Genomic DNA, 21,442 nt, shown 5'->3' with positions numbered 1-21,442 from the left:
TACCCTGTTTTTAAAATTAATATATAAATATTAAATTATTATTGTAAATTTTTAAAATCAATATATTTAAGTTTTTAAATATTTTAAAAATTAATATTTTCAATATAATTTTGTAAAATTAATGTATAAAAATATTAATAATATGAATTTTTAATTTTATGCATTTTAAATTTAAGTTTGGTGTGAATTTAAAAACAAAAATTTACTTTATTTCATTAAGTTAAAAATTTGATATCTAAAATTCGTCGTAAGTTAAAGACTAGATCGTGGAACCGAAATTGCTTTACCCAAGGGAGGGACGAGAAATTTTGTTATCATTATTTTTAATCTTATTGAATTAAAGTATGCCAAAAACATTTAAAAACCCAAAAATCTTTGCTTTTAAATCAAACGCTTAAAAATGAAAAATTTTAAAATTTTGACGAGAGACGAACTAGGTCAACGTACCGAAACGCCATCAGTCTTAAAAGAAACAAAATTTTAAAATTAATTATTTGTTTTATAAGTGAAAGGTTCTTATAATATAAAATAAAAAACCCGGATCCCATGTGATCGTATGAGATTTGCACATGGAGACCATGCGATCGCAAGGTATCAAAATACTGGACAGAATCAAAAGAGCAGCTCGCTGGTTCTCTGTCTTCACAAACACATACATACACAAACGAAAACACACACAAACACTCTCAAAAATTCGCATTTTTCAATCAAAATCCATCAAATTTCTTGCTCTAATCTTGCCTATATTCATATGGAGAGGCAGGAAGGTAAAGATTTCACCCCTAAAACTCTTTAAATTTTAATTTTTGTGTTCTTGAGCTAATTTTTACCTAATTTGATTTTGTTAATTTCTAGTGTAATTAGAGTTAAATTGTTAGTATATTATGCATGTACAACCTAGATTGTTGCTATTTAACATTATTTGAAGCCTTAAACTTCAAAATTTTTAGGAATCTAGGGTTTGTGTTCTTGAGCAATTTGGGGCTTTTTGATATAAACAGGTTATGGCCGATTTTTGTCGTGAATTATTACTAAATTAAGTAGTGTAACATGTTTAGGTAGCTAAATGATCCAAACTTTGATCCTAAACATGATTTTTGAGAATTAAAGTGGACTTTTTAAGTCTAAAATTCATGAACTTGATTAAATTGATGTAAATGCCATTTGAAACTTGTTTAATTGCTAGTAATGATTATTTTAACATGTTATTTGAGTTGAATGCTTATGAACTTTGTAAATATTTTCATATATGCTTATTTGAAAAAGTGTAGATTTGATAAAAATATGAAAATGAGTATAAGTTTAATATGGATTAAACATGTTATTGTAATTATTTTAATTTGTTATTTTGCTAACACTAATGCATATTTGGATGCACAAATTTTGTGTTTAATGTGTTTTCAGAGAAATACATATATGGACGGTGCATCATCGTCTAGGCAACCTGATCCGGAACCACAGCCAGAGATGCAATATCAAGAACCGAAGCAATAACAACAACATTATGATCAACACGTACCATACTATGAACCAGACCTACAATTTTTTATTGCCTACGTAGTATTTCAAGTTCACCATATAATAGAACACCCAACAATTCATGAAGAACAGTTGCATCCCAATTTAAGGATTGATAGAAGTTGGAGAGATTACCCGACGTACCAAAGTAACAAATTTAAGCTTTGGACCAAAAATGTAGAAGTTCCAAGGGTAATAGATTGGGAGCCTTTGGAAAGGGTCCACCTAGCTAACCCAGTTAGGCAGCATCTAATCCTTAGGCAGCATCTAATCCAAAGGTATGACAGCTCTTCTTTTACTGATTGGGAACGTTTATTTACCACTCATAGGCATGTATATAAAGAGTGGTGTGTTGAGCTAATGAGTACTATAGTTTTTAATAAAGATGTAGATAGGTTAGACGATAAGAGTTTTCTTAGATTCTTACTTGGCCGTAGGATGTACAGGATGTCCATGCTGGACATGGCCAGGGCTTTACAGATTTACACTCCCGCTGAATTACTATCACCTGATTGTACAAATTTGATTTATCATGGTGAGCGGGTAGATAGAAATTTTGACGCTAACGCCATCTGGAGGCGTATGTCAAATTTTAATGTGTTTACGCGGGGAGGAAGACACTCCTATTTAGATATTAATAAAGCCGAGCTTCGTATAATACATATATTCTTAGCAAACTCGATTAAACAAAGAGGTAACAATAAGGAGAAAATGACCTTACACGATTTATTTTAACTTAAGTGCATTCGAGACACTAGAAGCTTTGTTAATATCCCCTACTGTGTTGGTTTTTATCTGTCTAAAATGGTGGAAGGTATACAGGAAGGGGGAATAATAGGAGAAGGTATTTTTGTTACTCTCATTGGAGAGTATTTAGGTGTAGATAGGGATCAAAGGGGTCCGATGATGGTATGTAGGGAATAGGACGAGACTTTAGGTGTACAAGTCTATCAAGGTGCAAAGGTATTGACTAGGAGACGCAATCAGGCAATACCATATCAGGGCCGCCATCCACAGGTAGAGAGGGGTTCGGATGATGAGATGGAGGAAGCAGATGACATTAGGGATGTCATTAGGGATAGTGCTACTGACGTTTTCCAGCGTATAGATGAGGTAGAAATGAGTAATGAGGATAGGCATCGTCGGTATGAGCAGTGGCAAGCCGCGAATGAGTATGAGACTTCCAGGCGATGCCAACACGATAGCTGGCAAGTTCATCAACACCAAATCATGAGCCAGCTATCATATCAGGTACCAAATAACTACATCCCGACTCGACCTGCTTACTATCCACCGCATCAGCCCGACATACGACCACCCTATGACTTGTACGACCCCAATCAAGCATACCATAACACCTATCACCAACCATGGAACCCGAACAACGATATGAACTGGAACCCCTATCCAAATCAATAGTGTTCCATTGGTGATGTCTTCTCTTTTATTATTTTTATCTATTTATGCTAAACATTTAACATTGTGATACTTTTATGTAATGTTTAATATTTTTATTATTTTGTATTAATATTTCATTTTTGTAATTTGAAAGTGGGATATTAAGTCTCATTTCAAATTACCATGCATGTTTATATTTGTATTGTATGTATTTTATCTCATGTACACAACAGGGTAAAACAGTGCATTTTCAAAGACTGGCATTAAGTTCAGCAAAAGCTATTAATTTTGACGACAAAACGAAAAACAAGTGTGATGTAACAACAGACGGAATGAACAAATGATGTGTACCATTTATCATTCAACATAAACGCCAATATGTTTGGAAACTTTGGTAAAATTTAATCATTTTTCTACGCTAATCACCCTCAATAATTTAAATTGTTACTGATTTCTTGCAAATGAGGGCATTGCAGGATCTTAAGTGTGGGAAAGGGGTTAAATTCTTTCGAGTTTTAAAATTTTAATTTAAACACTTGGTTACCATTAAAAATACTAGTAACGCAGTAGTTGTATTAGAATCTAGTGCTCTCTGATAATAAAGAACAGCCCTAGTCTTATATACTGACTACCTAATTCTAGTAAAATTTTTAAAAATTTTATTATAAATGAATTCAAAATCATGTTTATACATATTTATGAACGATAAAACCAGGTGTTAACACCGAAATTATTACCTCGGAAAGGACATAAATTGAGAAACAACCCAAAACGCTTGAATTCATTTAAAATGGAATATAGGAGAATAAAAAGGCAAAGAAAAAAAAATAAAAGCCAAGTGTGGGAAAAATTTACCAAGTTATTTAGAACATATATCACATATTTTTGTACAAATAATTGAAGATACTTTTGTTTTGGACGATTTTAATCAGTTTTACCCAGTTTATTGTAATATAAATGGAATTTAAAAGGAAGTAAAGTCTTCCGAGAAAAAGACACGCGCTTCTTGATTTAGGTCAGGAAGTTGTCGTCCAGACCAGTTGTAGAGTCTACGAAAAACCTTGAAAAGTTTTCTCAAAAATCAGCTGGAAATCCACGGACCTAAGCATCAAATAGGGTCGCCAAGTGGTCAGACTTATCCTAACCATGAGAGGATCTATCTCGTACAATGGGGGCACCGTGCAAATTAGCTTATAAGACTAATGAATCAGATCCCCAGAAAGGATAATCTCCTTAAAGATCAAAAATCAGCTTTTATGACTGATATTACTTAATCCTCGAGATTGACCTTAAAGATTGAGAATTCAAACTCATGGAATTCGATGATATCTAAACTCGAGCTTGAACGAGAAAATATTTTGATCAAATTACAAACCGATTTATTTTCTGAAAGCCCATTTTTAATGCGTTCATTACCATTGAACGTAAAATCCTAAGAATTATCGGAATTCATTAGGTCACCTGAACCAAATCGGGTGTCAACCGTAAGAACGGTGGTTGCATAGCATGGTCGAAGAAGGACCTTGTGCCAGACCGAAAAACTATAGGGTGATCTTTACTATTGCTCCTACAAAGGATAGTAATTGCATCCGACATGATATAGACCATAATCAAAAGCATGTCACAGGACATTGCCTCAACAGTTGCTTGTTCAACGCTTTCCTTTACAACCGGACGGTAGTTTACCAAAATGTAATATACGGAGCAAGTAAACTGGACGTGTTGCTTTTCCAATATAAGGTTAGCAAGTGGGTGACACAAAACCATAAGTTTTGAGCTAAAATTTTCAAATCTGAAACCCACAAAACCCACCAAAACAATTTCACAAACACCGGTGAAGGGTTATTCCTGAAAACTTATCTAGGGTAAAAGCTAGATGGAATTTTCAAAAGATCAAATGTTTTCATAAAGATCCAATTTCCTAAAGGATCTAAATTTTCATAGTCATGTGGGACTGTAAACCACATCGTTACTATCATTGTTTATACTGCCGTATAGAAATCACTGATGTACAAAGTGTGAAGAATAAAGAAGTGATTCTAGTAAAGTTTTATTCAAGTTCTATACTGCTTGAGGACAAGCAATGCTCAAGTGTGGGAATATTTGATAATGCTAAAAACGAACATATATTTCATAGCATTATCCTTCAAGAAAGACAAGCTTTTGGTTGCAATTGTTCTATTTACAAGTGATATTCGTTAAAATAATAAAAGGTGAAGACAAAAGACAGATTCGACGATTTGAAGACGCAAACGACCAAAAAGCTAAAAAGTACAAAGTACAATCAAAGTGGTTCAAATTATTAATGAGAAACGTCTAGAAATTACAAGAGTACGAGCCGCGAAATGCAAAGTACAAGATATTAAATTGTACGAAAGGACGATCGAAAATCCGGAACCGGGACATGAACCAACTATCAACGCACGACGCAACGGAGCTAAAATTATAAATCAACTATACACACGAATATAATATAATATATAAATAATTCTATAAATTATATATATATATATATATATATATATATATTTATATATTAAAATAAAAACCGTCGGTAAACAAGAAAACAAAAGATTGTGAGCTGTCCCAGGGGGCCATGCTATCGCATGGCCTGGAAGCACAATTTCCATGCGATCGCATGGCAGCTAAATGCTGGTCAGGTCCTATAAATAGCCAACGAATTCGACGAGTAATAGACACCTAAATTTTCTTTCTTCCTCTGTAAAGAATATATATATTTATAATTTTAATTTTATTTTTAATTTAAGTTTAATAATAATTGGGTTATTGTAAGGAATGTTTTAAAGGTTTTGTAAGTAGAAACTATGTCCGTGTAATGCTACGCTATTAATACTCATTGTAAGTTATGTTCAACCTTTTTAAATTAATGTCTTGTAGCTAAGTTATTATTATGCTTATTTAAATCAAAGTAATCATGATGTTGGACTAAATATTAAAGACGGGGTAATTGGGCTTTGTACCATAATTGAGGTTTGGACAAAAGACCGACACTTGTGGAAATTGGACTATGGGCTATTAATGGGATTTATATTTGTTTAACTGAATGATAGTTCGTTAATTTAATATAGAGATTTACAATTTGACGTATCTATAAATAACTATATATACTCAATCGGACACGATGGACGGGATATTTATAAATACTAATAATCGTTCATTTAACCGGACACGGGAATGGATTAATAGTCAATGGACTCATTAAAACAGGGGTGGATTACATACAAGGAAACTTGGTGTAATTGATAATAAAGTATTAAAACCTTGGATTGCACACAGTCGATAACCTGGTGTAATCATTAACAATGTATTAAAACCTTATTACAGTTTAAGTCCCCAATTAGTTGGAATATTTGACTTCGGGTATAAGGATAATTTGACGAGGACACTCGCACTTTATATTTATGACTGATGGACTGTTATGGACAAAAACCGTATGGACATATTGAATAATCCAGAACAAAGGACAATTAACCCATAATAATAAATTAAAATCAACACGTCAAACATCATGATTACGGAAGTTTAAATAAGCATAATTCCTTTATTTTATATCTCATCGTACTTTTATTTACTGTCATTTTATTTATTACACTTTTAATTATCGTACTTTTAATTATCGCATTTTTATTTATCGTCATTTACTTTACGCTTTAAATTAAGTTGTATTTATATTTAATATTTTACATTAGGTTTTAATTATGACTTAAGACATAAAATTGACAAACCGGTCATTAAACGGTAAAAACCCTCTTTTTATAATAATAATAATAATACTACTACTTATATATATATATATATATATATATATATATATATATATATATATATATATATATATATATATATATATATAGTTTAAAAATATAGCGTTAAACTTGGCTAGCTCCCTGCGGAACGAACCGGACTTACTAAAAACTACACTACTCTACGATTAGGTACATTGCCTATAGTGTTGTAGCAAGGTTTAGGTATATCCACTCTATAAATAAATAAATAACTTGTGTAAAATTGTATCGTATTTAATAGTATTTTGCAATAAAAATATAACTATTTCGTATACACCTCGCATAACATCAACGATCCACATTTGCAAATTTTGCCAGAGGACAGAGCAAATCAGAGAAGACGTAATCGATTGTTCAGGGATGATGAAGTTTAGGAGTTTTTTATACCATGATCAAGTGTTCGGGCCAGACAGCGCTAGGCGCTTGGCGTATGAAGAACAAATTTCAGCATTTTATGAAGAGCAAAGTTTATCATTTCACTCTACGTTATTGTAGTTATGCTACAATGCCTATGTTTACAACAGCATACATCAAACTGTCGTAATGTACTAATTAGGCCTGATCCACCTAAATTCATCATGATTTGTTTATGTACTGCTCACTGTCAGTTAATAAAATTTTATCTTTTTCTTATGCAAAGTGGTGCCTGTGACAAATGTAAAACATTGCATTTATATCCTGCCCATAGAAGGAGAGTATTTTTATACCTCTGATGGCGGATGCTCTTGTGTTGGCCAGAAAAAGGCACAAGGGATCGGCTAGAAAACGTTAAAGTTTTACTAGAACGCACCGAGGCAAAATGAAAAACTAGAAACTTGTCATGACAAACATTATAAAAACTTACTTCACAAAACGAATGAAGTTCTTACAATATATGAAGGCCAAAATATTTCACAACTCTTCCTCATAAACTTTATGATGGAAGGCGTATGGCGGAAAGGTTACTAATTCATAACCACTCTTCAAAAATACTTCATAACTATTCCTCATTAATTTCATGACTGAAAGCTTATAATGGACTTTAATGTCCTGCAAATTATTTGGAGGAATGATATTTGCAAAGTAAAATTTTAATATTTGATATGTTATTAATTCAGAAGAAATCAACAATGCAAGGCATCTTCATAAGAATTGCATCAAACACTTTTCAATATGTCTTATTCAGTTATGCAATACGCAATTATGCATAGAAAAATTATCATGTGCTTAGGGCACAAGCAGATTTATTTTAGCAAAAAAATCAAAGTATTTGGAATACACATCAAGATAAATATAATAACAAAAATAGCATGTATTTGTAGTATGACAAGCAAATAAGTTTATTACAGATATTGTTCAAAAATTGTTACAGAATTCATGTAAACTTCACACCAAGGACATCCTTGGCAGATGATTCCTCCCTACTACACACATCATCAAACACATCAATCTTCAGGTTTACCAATTTGTCCTTTGTCTCATTGACTCTCTCCAGAGTTCCAGGACGCATCAGATTAGCGATAGCAGGAGGAAGAGGCTGGTTTGGGGCAAGGCGTTTGGTTACCTTGTTGGTAACATCAGATATGGTGTGGGTGACTATAGCATCAACATAATCATTGTAGGGAGTCCCTACAAGTTGAGATCCTAGAATCTTCGCTATTACACCCGGTATCCCCTTCTTCAGCTCAGAAAAGTTACCTTCACCGGTTTCCGCCCTGCGGAGAAGTTCAGCAGACTTTTCCTTTTCAGCATTCAGCTGATTCTCCAGATCACTAACCTTCAATCGCTCATCCTCAACCTTTTTCCTTTCAGATTCCACCACTCTATCCTTCTCCTCTTGCAGAGTAACAGCAGCATCTTGAGCACTTTTCAACTCAACTTCTCTAGCCTTTAACGCTTCTTGAGTGCTGGTCAAGGCACGTTCAGCCTCAATAGATCTTTTGCGAGCATTTGCACCTTCAGCCATTTCAGTACGGGCTAATGCAAGAATAGACTCTTGATGCTACTGCAATTGAAGAGCATTCCTTAGATGATTCATGAACAACATAGCAGATGCAGCAGTTGACTGCCTAAGTTGTTCAGAACGGAGACCGGCAAAGTGAGAATTTAGCTCAGGGATAGCACAACTCTGTAAAAGAAGAATGTTATGATCAAAATCAGCAATTCACATAAATAAATTGTTAGCACAAGTTGTTTTATCATTGGTACCTGAAGAAGAGTCAAAAGATCATTGCACTTAGTGGCAGGGTTATCAATAAACGCCTGCAGCGCACCCAAATGAGCAGGAATTAGTGGTACAGGAACATTTGATGATGTGACAGCAGGGAGAGTGGTACTGGGAGGTGGATAATGATAAGAAGAGTCGCCTTCCGGCCTCAGCTTTTGAAATTCAGCTTCATTAAATGGGGTGAAATTCTGGTAAGGAGTCTTCGAAATTTCATCCTCTTGACTTTCGAGGTTCTCCACCGTCCTCTGCTCACCACCTTCAGCAGCCTTTCCTTGGCTATAATCAGAATCTGCTAAAACCACTAACGTAAATAAGTTAGCAAACATAACAGTTATGAGCAAAGATATATGCAATATCAAGAAAGGGCAATATAGGCATACTTCTTCTGCATTTTGACTTAGGGCTTCCCTCAGCACTTTTTGCCCCCTAGAGCCTATACTCTTCTTGCGTGTCTTTTTGATTGGAGGAGGGTTGGGGAGCGTTTCACCAGTAATATCAATCGAGCCTGTTGTCTGCTGCTCGGTGGTAGTGTCCTCCGTCGTCCGTTCAGTATCAGTTTGCTCAGACTCACTGTCTGAGCTACTACCGCTGCTTTCTCCCTCTTTTTCAGCATTGGCAGCAGCAGCAGCAGCAACCTTAGCCTCAGCTTCAACTCTTTCTGCCTCTAGCTCGGTAGGAGTTTTGTCACGAGCAGTGACCTCAACATCATCCTCAAGATCGAGAGACAGGATGGCAGAATGGACAAGCATCTCTTTTTGTTCTGTAAAAATTAAACAAAGGCAAAAATATAGCAATATAAGCAATAATGGCATAAAATAGACAGACATGTATATATTAGGATGATCATAACACATCCTACCCTGGTTTTTCTAGTGGAGTACTGGCACAGAAGTACTCGGCCACTCTTGGCTCACTTTACACAGAATAAGAATTCCCTCATACTTTTCATATGATCTGGGTGGAAGGCGAAGCTCTTTAAGATGATTCACTATTTGTCTCTCTGCGTCGGTTACCTTAACAGCCTTTCCTATGCCAGCATCTATGGACTTCCATTTCCGAACAACGGAATACTCTTCCGGAATTACTATCTCATCAACAAAGAAAAATGGACTTTTCCAGCCTTTCAAGTTTGACACTTTATTAGTACCAACAAAATGTGTCTTTGGGTTGTTATCAATGGTAAGCCAACAGTGGCTAATCGTTCGAATTCTAAAGAGAGAAATAAAAACCTTAAGGCGTGGTTTTATATTGTTGGCATTGCAATACATCTCAAAAAGTATAATTTTTTGAAGGCCATGGGGATGGATTTGGCTCAGACAGGCTCTAAAATATCTAAGAATGCGGAGAAGAAATTTAGTAAGAGGAACACGGAGATTGCTGTGAGTAAGTTGTAAAGCATACAAAGTAATTTTTTCGGCAGGAGGTTTGTTGGCCGTTTGCCTATTAGTAGGAAGAATAGGGTTGTATTGATTAAGATGATGAAACGCGATCTGCAAGCCGTCAAAATGGCTCCGATAATGATGATGCTATTGTGCTAACTTCAGGAAGGTCGGTTGTTTCTGAAGAAGAAAGCTCAACGTTCTTTTGGCCAGTACTCGACACAGAAGCCATGGTAATAATATGAACAGAAAAAGTGAATAAGAAATAACAGCGAGGTAAAGTGCAACTGACCTTGAAAGATGAAAAACCTTAAAAAGTTGAAAGTAAAGCTTGAAGAAAGCGATGAAGATTTGGGCAGAAATGTGCTTTTTGGATCTTGAGCAAAAGTAAAAAAGTGAAGGTAAAAGGTTATGACAGTTTATATAGAGATTCATCAATGTATTTTTTATGGACACGATCGTGACACGTGTATGGGCAAGTTTAAAAGTGGGGTATGAAGAAATGCTTTTTACAGCTGGTGGTACGTGAAGAATATCAACCATTTAAAAGTAATCATCACAAAGTCAGTAAAATTCGTGTGTAATAAATGCCTGTAATGTTTTCCCCGATGCAAATGAGAAATGTGACGACTTGTTTGGGATGCGTTAGCAGAAGTTTAACAACTTAACCATTTTTCAAATGCTTAAGTCATTAAACTGGGGGGACTTAATGATGTATTCTATCGTATACACGCATAAAGGCATAATATTCGCATGAAATTGGCATCAGGAACACTGAGAATAACAGTTTTGAGAAACTGTTCGTCAAAAATTCTCCACTGTACAGGCTGCTTCCGTCATGCATAAGCCCTGAAGGCCGCCTAGTGCTTAAGCCCTGACCGAAGAACGTCACATCCAGCGCATATTTCGGATCACAAATAATAGAACGTATCATCATCTGACACGTGTCCTCGAACAATCCGGTGGATCTATCACTATAAATAGACCCCTTGGGTCGTCATTTTACACATTCAGACACTCTGACAACTTATGAGCAGAGATTTCACCTTTCTCTCTCACATAGTACTTTCTGTCACTAGAAGTCATCCGGCTAACAGTTTAACGCTAAACGGACAAAAGATTGATTAAGCCACCCCACAAGTTTCTATACTTGTGAACCGGGTCTGCAGGGATTATTTCCCGAGAGTAAACATCAATCGGCAACACTCCCCCACTTTTAGCTAGATACTTCTAGTATTGTGTTGATACACTAAGTCTTACCTCATAAGGAAATAGGTGTTAACATTAACAAAGTATTAAAACCTTGGATTACACGCAGTCGATAACCTGGTGTAATTATTAAACAAAGTATTAAAACCTTGTTACAGTTCGAATCCCTAATTAGTTGGAATGTTTGACTTCGGGAATAAGGTTAATTTGTCGAGCATTTATAATTATGACCGATGAACTATTATGGGCAAAAACCATATAGGTTTCAAATAAATCCAGGACAAAGGACAATTAACCTTTGGTAATAAATTAAAATCAACACGTCAAACATCATAATTACGGATGTTTAAATAAGCATAATTATTTTATTTCATTTCTTAAAGCAATTTTATATATCGTCATTTATTTTACGCTTGACTTAAAATATAAAATCGACAAACCGATCATTAAACGGTAAATCCCCCTTTTATATATTATTACTATAATTAATTATATATATTTTGTAAAAATATACTTATATAAAAATATAGTGTAAAATAAGCCGTCTCCCTGTGGAACGAACCGGACTTACTAAAAACTATACTACTCTACGATTAGGTACACTGCCTATAGTGTTGTAGCAAGGTTTAGGTATATCCCATCTGTAAATAAATTAAATAAAACTTGGGTAATATTTCTTCATATTTCATAATAAAAATAATAGTATTTCGTACCCCATCGCTCGCACATCACCACCCCACAGATCTTACATCTGTGTTCCGGGTCTGCAGAGATTATTTCTCGAGGGCAAACAACAATCAATAGTATACGCCACACGCTGAGCAGCTATTGTCTTGTACTGGTACCTTACAGCCGCTATATGGAAAATCGTACCAACAGATACATTTAAAAAACAGAAGACTATCTATCTTTATCTTTCTCTTTTTGTCTGTCTTCATCAGATAGCTCTTCTTCTTTCACCTTCCAGGCTTCAGGAAACAGTACAGGTAAGTCTTCAGGCTTCAAGGGTTTAAAGTTTTCTGGAATGATGATTGGATCTCTTCTGAATGGGCCACCACTAGATTTCTTCTTCTTCTTCTTTTGTGATGAAACATCATCTACATTCACTACTAGTGCGTTACCATATTTTGCCACCTTTTCAAGTAGATCTTGTAACTCAAGACACAATGTACTCTTGAGATTACTGTCTCCTTTCCCAATAAAGTACTGCGTCATTTACATCCATTCATCGAATCCAAATATCCTCAGATCTCTATAATCTACCTTCTCATGGACATTATTATCTATGCTGATCCTGAAAGCTCTCTTTGTTCCTCTGTGACACTTGATGATTTTACTAGGATTAGATATTCTGGTCATAACATCAGCATATTTGCTTCTGAGATGCTTATCAGATAAGGCCTTTGTACGTGCATTCTCTTGTAGACTCACTTCTGGTGCCTTTTCAGCAGCTTCAATTTTATCAAATGCCTTGTCTTGTGCCTTAACTATGGCTTTTACTAATTTGATTGATTTTGCTTCTTGAGCTCTATCAGCAGCCAATTTTGCTTCTTATTCTTGAAGCCTTACTCTTTCAAGATACTCAACATCATCCCTTGCTTGTTGTTCCAACTGATTACTAGTTATGTAATCATTCATCATGATGTTCAAGGAACGTGCTGAGTGAATCAACTACCTACCATCATCAGAAGTCATGAGGTTGCAGTATTGTTTCAAATCCATGTCTAGTTATACAACTTCATAGAATAGAGCCTTCTCCTGATCAGTATGGAATCTCTAGCTACTGTTCTTTAAATAGACACCAACATCAATATTTAGCTCCATAGCATCAATATAAAATTGTTGATCAAGTGGATGATAGAGCATTTTGATTTGGCGAATTCTTTCAGCTTTTCTGGCTGCTTCCATGCTTAGCCATTCATCAAAGTGATTTCAAGCCTATGAGCTTCCCTTTCATCTGGATTCATTCTCCAAGGATCAAGCATTACGTGTACAAGTGGTTCATCTTCCCAAGTGGTATGCTTATCATTTTTCATTGGGGAAGATGAAGGATATGCATAAGGTAGTTCTGCTGTACTAGAAGGACCCACTGGTTCATAGTGATGAAGATCACCCAGTGTCCTATTAAAGTCAACACGAATGACTGCAGGCAAGGTTGCAAAATTCGTTATTCGGGGATTAATAGGTCGGGATTTTTGAAGGATTAATTGGTAATTCGGAGATTAATCGGATTGTACTGTATACACTAAAATATTAAATTTTAAAAATTATATGTGTAACTATAGAGAAAAACCATAAATATAAAGATAATTTTTAACATAATTGTCTAAAATTGTTAATTTTGCTTCAAAACTATAAAATTCTAGTTTAAATTAATGTTAAACTGTTAATCATTTTTTAATTTGACGACTTTGATTACCAAATTCGATTTTGATCCATTAATTGACGTTGACCGTTTAATTAAACGGATTTTTGGAAATCGGAACGAATTTCTTCTAAAAATGATTAATCGGGGATTAATCGGCGAGTAATCAGGTTTTTTGCAACACTGACTGCAGGTAGTAGAGATAAGACAAAGTTTGAATTACCACTACCCCATACAGTAAAGTTAGCAGCAGCAGAATCATCATCAGTGTTAGCTCCCAGCTCATCCTCATTTGCTGGGTCTTCAACACTTCTTTCACCCAGCAGCACACTTCTGGCTGGGTCTTGTATCACAGCACTTCTTACTGTGTCTTCACTACCAGCTGACTTATTAGTATTAGCTGCTACAATAATTGCCACAGTATCTTCATCAGCTGCCTCAAATAGGGGCTCTTTCCTTAGGGGATGGTTATCCCTAGGGGCAGATTTCACCCTTTTTTGTCAATGGGCTTGGGTTCAGCTGATGGTTCTTGTGTTGATACTGGTTCTTGTGTAGGCGAGAGGGGAGTTAAAGCAAGTTGCTCCCCCTCAGTAGCAGACAGATTTGTGTCTACTGGTTTCTCTTCATCATCAGATAGATGAATGATTTCTACTAGTTGTGCTAGAGTTACTAGCTGAGCTGATCTTCTAGTTTTCGTTCCACCAGCTTACCACTGCATGAATAGGTCTGTTTTTTTGGGGACATGTCAAATTGCATATATTTTGAAGTTCTTCAGCAGTGATATTTCTTATTCTTTCAGCTCGTTCAGCATACAATTTAACCTACTTTTTGTCATATTTAACCATGAACTTAGCATTCATTTTCCTTTGAGCCTTCTTATGTTGATCAATGCTAAGAATCCAGTTGTGAATCTCTAAAAGATCACCAGAGAGGCCTCTGTGATGTTCAATTTTCTGCTTCTTCTTTTTAGCAAAGGCCTCAAACCTGGTATTAAAGGCATCATTGAGTTTTTTCCGTTTCTTCCGATGTCTCTCCAGTTTTCGTTTAACCTTTCTTTCAATAGATTGAGAGACAGCAAAAGATTCGTCCAGCTCAGTAGAAACAACTTCACTAGGCTTACTGCCAGAACCAATGTCATCTACAGACGTGTCAGGCATGCTGGGTTAAGATTCACTAGCTCCCTTAGCACCTGCTTTAGTATGAGCATTGCTGGACTTAGGGCCAGATCTTCCTTGAACATTACCATCACCAGTACCATCACCATCCCTCCTCTACTGTCCTCTGCTGTTTGGGAGCCTTTTCATGCTCATGCTCCCCCTCAAATTATTTTTTTTCTTTGCTTCTTTGATTTCTTCTCCCCCTTTTTGTCATCGGCAGGGGCAGAAGTAGAGCCTGAGGGAACAGATACCTCTAGATCACTATCAGAATCTGGCATGGATCAAGTAAAGGTATTCCATTCAGCATCAGATGGAGAGAGGTTATCAGCAGGATCAACATCATGTTGTTGGAGTCAAAGATTGGATGTTCTCACTTCATTTCTTGCTACACACATGGCAATTTGATCAACACTAGCTCGAATATCAGACTGTAGATCAGCCATTATGTGCAGAGTCTCAACAAGTTGAAGATAAGTAGAAATAGGAACCATATTGGCCATCTGCTATTCATATGTTTCAACCTTCTCCTCAAGCACCCTTTTTTCTTCATTCAACGTATGAAACCTTGATCTTTCAAGTGCTAGCTCTTCTTGACGTTCAGTGATATGAGCAGTATATTCATTGTGGTAGAGGATTCGTTGATTTAGTTCATCTTCTTGTTCATAGTGTCTCCTGATTGCATCAACTCCTAGGTTAGCAAATGCATTAGCTAGTTTGACGCAACTGAGCTTCAATAGATGAAGTGGTGATGCTACCAGCTCGCTGAAGTGCTCACCCACACAGTCAACAGTAGTTTCCCTAATGGTATTCTGCACATCTGGAGTGATACGGGCAACAATTCTATAGACAACAAGAGTAGATAACCTTTCCTTCTCAACAACATCTACTGCACTGGTTAGTGGTGGTGCAGTAATAGCTGGAACAGGAGTACCATTATAGGGTGGTGGAGGTGGAAGGTCATCATCAGACTCATCACCATGATGACCATCATTTTTACCTTTACCCGAAGGCTTAGAACCACTAGTATCCTTATCAGTAGAATCAGCTTCATCAGTAACAAGATCCACTGGTTTGTCTTTGGAACTAGTAGTACTATCATGAACTACTGGCTAGTCCTTACCAGTACCTTTATCAACATCATCATTAGAAGAAGAAGATGATGAGGAAGAAGCTGAGGAATCAGAAGTAATGGCGAATTAGGAACATCTTGTATAGTGACCTTACCAGTAATATGATCAAGTTGAAATTTGAGTGGCCTCCAATGTCCAGGCCATGGAGAAGCAGCAGGAACCATACCAAAGAAATGATAGTATGGCTGCTCATTTATGTTTTCAAGTGTGGTTAGCCTCTCATATACTTCATCCATGGTTGGTTCATCCAGTTGATGAAGTAATTCAACCAGCTCTTCATCAGGAAACTTGCTGGGTACAACCAAGTGTGACGACCCGAAAATTTCTGACCAAATTTAAAGTTAATCTTTTTATGATTTCGACACGATAAGCAGAGTCTGTTAGGTTGCGTCTCAAAAATTTTGAACTTTTTAAATATATCATTTAAACTGTGACTACTTCCGACGATTCACGAACAACTATTTGTAAATAGATATGTGTGTATTTATATAAATAATAATTGGAAGTATAATTTGAAATATTAAATGTTGTTATTATGAGATACGATATTATAATTATTATTTAAAAACATATATATATATATATATATATATATATATATATATATATATATATATATATATATATATATATATATATATAATAAAGTATAATAAAAATAAATATTAAATGATTGTAATACTAATTGATGTTCCGATTGATATTAAGCAAATTAAATTCAAACTTATATGAATTTAAAATAAACGGTGAGCCGAAAATAAGTTCTATAAATTTTAGGCTTACTAAAAATATATTTAGGATCCAGTTATTAAATTTTAGCCCTTTTTATATTTTACCCATAATAGAACGGGACAGTTGATGTAATTTTTATTTCATAAATTAACGATCAAATTTTATACCATAATGACTGAAATAAATAAAGGAATTAATTTAAAATTTTGGGATTTTTCTGAAAGACTTTTATTCGCCACTAATTATCAACGGGATACGAAATAGTAGTCCGTGAAAACTGTCGGTAGCAAGTGTACAATTAAGTTTCACGAGAGTGTTTTATTTTTAGTATTATATTATATTATAATCTTTATTATATACTCAATTGGTTAAATGTCTACGTGAATTGAATAGGCATTTTATTATTGAATTAAGCTTACTGTGTTGTTGCTATAAAGTATTATATATAGATGTTAGATAGACATATGCAGATGCACACTTAAGAAATATATACATATACATCCTTCATGCATTCCATCGATTAAAGAAATCACCATCACCACCAGACACCTTCCACAACACAACCGACCATCACTTCACCACCATGGATCACCACCTTCACCCTACATCACAAACACACTTTGATCAAAGCACCACCAAGTCATCACCCTCATCAAAAAGTCGAGACCCATTTGTTTCTATCATTACCTTCGAACCACCATAACCATTTACAACCATTTTTCTGTTACAATCAACAAAACACCATTACCAAAACATCATGTCCGCTATTTTTTCTGTTTTGCTACTTGGTTAAACCCACTTTAAACCGTGAGCAAAATAAACCGCCACCTTATCGCCAACTTTAACCACCAATCATCACCACCACACGCACACCCACATACATGATCATCAAAACTCACCTTGATCATTAACCATCGCCACCCTCTCAATCTCTCTCATTCTCCCTCTCTTCTTTTTAAACAACAAAGCCATCGAAAGTTGCTATTGCTACACGATTGTGTTTCTGTTTTGGGTCGACAATTAGAAACAAAGGTAACCGTAAACCGTCATATCGAACTACTACTCATTGCTTTCTACAAATCATCAACTATTATCATCCACCATATTCATATAATCCTTCTCTCTCATCATCTCTCTCCCAATTCTTACTTCTGTATTTCTATCTCTACTCGACGAAACCATCTCAGACTCTCCACCTTATTCGAATCCTAGCAGCACTTTTATTAATTGATCTTCTGTTCTTTTCTATCCCGGTAAGAGAACACCATATTGAACCCCACAACCACCACAAAGCCGCCACAATCTTTAAGCTATTCTTACTGCTCGAATATAGCTTCAGGAAGTGACGAAGGAAAAGATAACGATGAGGAAGAAGACGATAGAAAATTTTTGGAGACAAACGAACCAATACCCAAGTACCTGCGTGAGAATTTCCTTTGTTCTGTTAATAATAAATCGTTAATGATGCTACAATAAATAGAATGTTTTAGTGGAAGAACCATAGACTCCACCCCATTACATTCTGTCGACCATTCCAAATTGCAAGCTGGAAATTTGATCGTATGGAAACTGGATAAATTGATGGGCTTTTAAATTGTTTGGGCTAGTAGTAGGCTATTTATGGTTTTAATTGGACTTATATGTTGGGCTTTCTGATTTGGATCAGTATTATGAACCGTCCCCTAAATCTGCTACGACTACGTTTGATTTTTTTTTTATTTTAGGTTAACAATAACGAGTAAGATGAGGCTGTAATAGACAAGAAGATGATGAATTGATAATGATTATATCGATTATGAAGTCATGCTGTTGCGGTTTGTAAATAACGAATGATGTAGAGTAAGATTAAGATTATGATTTGATTATGATTATAATGATGATCGAGATTGGTGATGATATAAATTAGGATATAGATAATAATATAGATAATAGAATTGATGATGATAATTAGGTGATAATCATAATGATGATATGCGTATGATGAAGAGGTGATGATGATAGTTAGGGAATGATGATGAGCAGAGGTTTTGAAATTAAGAGAAGAAGAAGATGAATGATGTGGGAACCCTCACATTTTCCTTCCTGAAATGACTATTATACCCTTAGGGTTTCGTTAGCTTGTTCTGTATAATATCATTAGGGTTATTATCCAGATATAATAAATGCTCGTATAATAAATGCTCGTAATTAAATAATCATAAACCTTAACCCTAATATTTATTACTAATATTATAATAAATATATAAGTATGTATTAATATTAATAAATAATATATAAAAGTGTATTTACGCAAAATGTAAAATTTTGTGATGATAAAAGTAAGTAATTATAAAAGTAATAATATAAATAATTATGTTATAAGAAATACCAAATATATATTTATTTAATAAAATCGGTTAATAATAAATAATAAATAAATAAATACATATATATATATAAATATGGCCGAAAAAAATAGTAAAAATGATGATAAAAGTCGGCCACCAAAAATAATAAAATAAAATAAAATAAAAAGACAAGGAATTAATTTTATAAAAGGAAAAGAATTGTAATTGTACTCAAATTGTAATTACTTCCTCTTCAAGTATTTTAATCCTATAAATACATGTTAAAGCCTCATAATTTTTTTTATAAAATCTCTGGAGCCTCTTAAACCCTAATAAAATTTGTAAGTTCTCCATCTTTTTCTTTTATATTTTTTTATCGATTTATTTTTATATATTTTTTACCGATCGGTATAAATTTATAAAATATAAGAAAAATTGAAAACATGTTTTTACAAAATATCTTTTAGGTTGGGAATTAAGCTCATATATCAAACTAATTTATAAAAATACTTCTGGGATTTTATAAAACTGTTAAAGTAGTTTTTATTATAAAAACTTTATTTGTCGCTAACTGAAAAAAATAAATAACAATAAATATTTAAAATTCTAAATTAATTATGATATTTTTACAGAAGGTTTATAAAACTATTATGAACATAAATCTAGAATTTAATGATTTTATAAAATCTGGAAATTCTTTTTTTATAAAACATATATTTGTACCGATAATTATATCGTTATGATTGTAGTATTTATAGTATATTTGGTTTTAAGTGTAATAATAATTGTTATAAATTATTATATTAAGTTTTGGATATTATTTATAATTAAAAATGAATTTAATAAGTACTAAATATGGAAACTATATAAAATTCGTAATAAATAGTAAAAGAGTAAATATAATAATTAGAAAAATTTTCTAAGTTTATAAGTATGTAATAAAACTGCGAAAAATATAAAATCATATTTATAAGTATATTTAGTATTTTAATTGATTTTTGTAAAGTATTTATATAAACCGAGAGAAAATAAGAAAATAAATATAAAATAAATACTAAATTAATTAAACTAGTTTTTATAAAAATTTTATATAATCATTAGGTTACAAAGATACTGGAAAAATTATTAAAACTTATTTATTAAGTATTTATCTATTTTATTTAGTTAATACCGTTTATAATGGATAAAGTACAAGAAAATATAAAATAAATAATAATATATATATAATTTTCGAAATTATATTTTTACAACTTATTTATAGTATATAAAACTTATAAAAATTATAAAATTTATTGTTTAAGTCGAATTAGTATTTTATGCATAATTAACTTTGTTTTCATATAAATCGAGAAGATAAATAAGGAAATAAACACAAATAAATATAAAAACAAGGTAGAATAATTTTATAAAATTTTCTACAGGTTTTTGCACTAAAGGAAACTTATAAATTATGAACTTTATTATTTGATAATTATTTTAATTAAAAACGAATTTAGGAAGTATATATCTATTTTCGGGATAACTATAATACATATAAATTATAATAATTAAATATTATTGTTTCTAAATATAAAAATCTGTAAATAATTACTTAAATAATAATTATATACGTTACTAATATATATAATAAATATCTACTAATACATAACCAATTTAATATAATACATATACTCTATAAAGTATATAATATAGATTATATTAATTCATTTATATAAAATATAATAGCATAATAAATCTAAACTTATATATATTTAATATAATATAACTATTAATGTATAACATGTAATACAACAAGTACTTAAATACTTAATATATCATAACTATTAATATATAATACTAATTAATTAATATATATAATACAAACAATTAAATAATATTTATATAATATATAATACTTATTATATATATAACATGTATTAAATGTATGTACAAGTAATCTATTAAGTGTTGTATTCCTATACACACATACAACTAGTGAATACTACAATCATAACGATAAACATATGTTTAGTCAATCCTTAATGTACCTAGGATTCTTCATTTGTCAATTGGACATTTCTGATTAAGCCTATATATCTCTAGGTTGAAGGCCTGGTATATACTCTCGTTCATTCCATTCTTGGAATTATCTTCATCTTCGATTTAAGGTGAACTTCATAGCCCCTCTTTTTACTATTTCTTAACTGTTTTATAAACTTTGGGGTGAGACACATGC

The sequence above is a fragment of the Rutidosis leptorrhynchoides genome, chromosome 8 (assembly GCF_046630445.1).
Source record: "Rutidosis leptorrhynchoides isolate AG116_Rl617_1_P2 chromosome 8, CSIRO_AGI_Rlap_v1, whole genome shotgun sequence".
Classification (NCBI taxonomy): domain Eukaryota; kingdom Viridiplantae; phylum Streptophyta; class Magnoliopsida; order Asterales; family Asteraceae; genus Rutidosis; species Rutidosis leptorrhynchoides.
The sequence above is the reverse complement of the archived record's forward strand: the minus strand, read 5'-3'. Positions refer to the sequence as shown.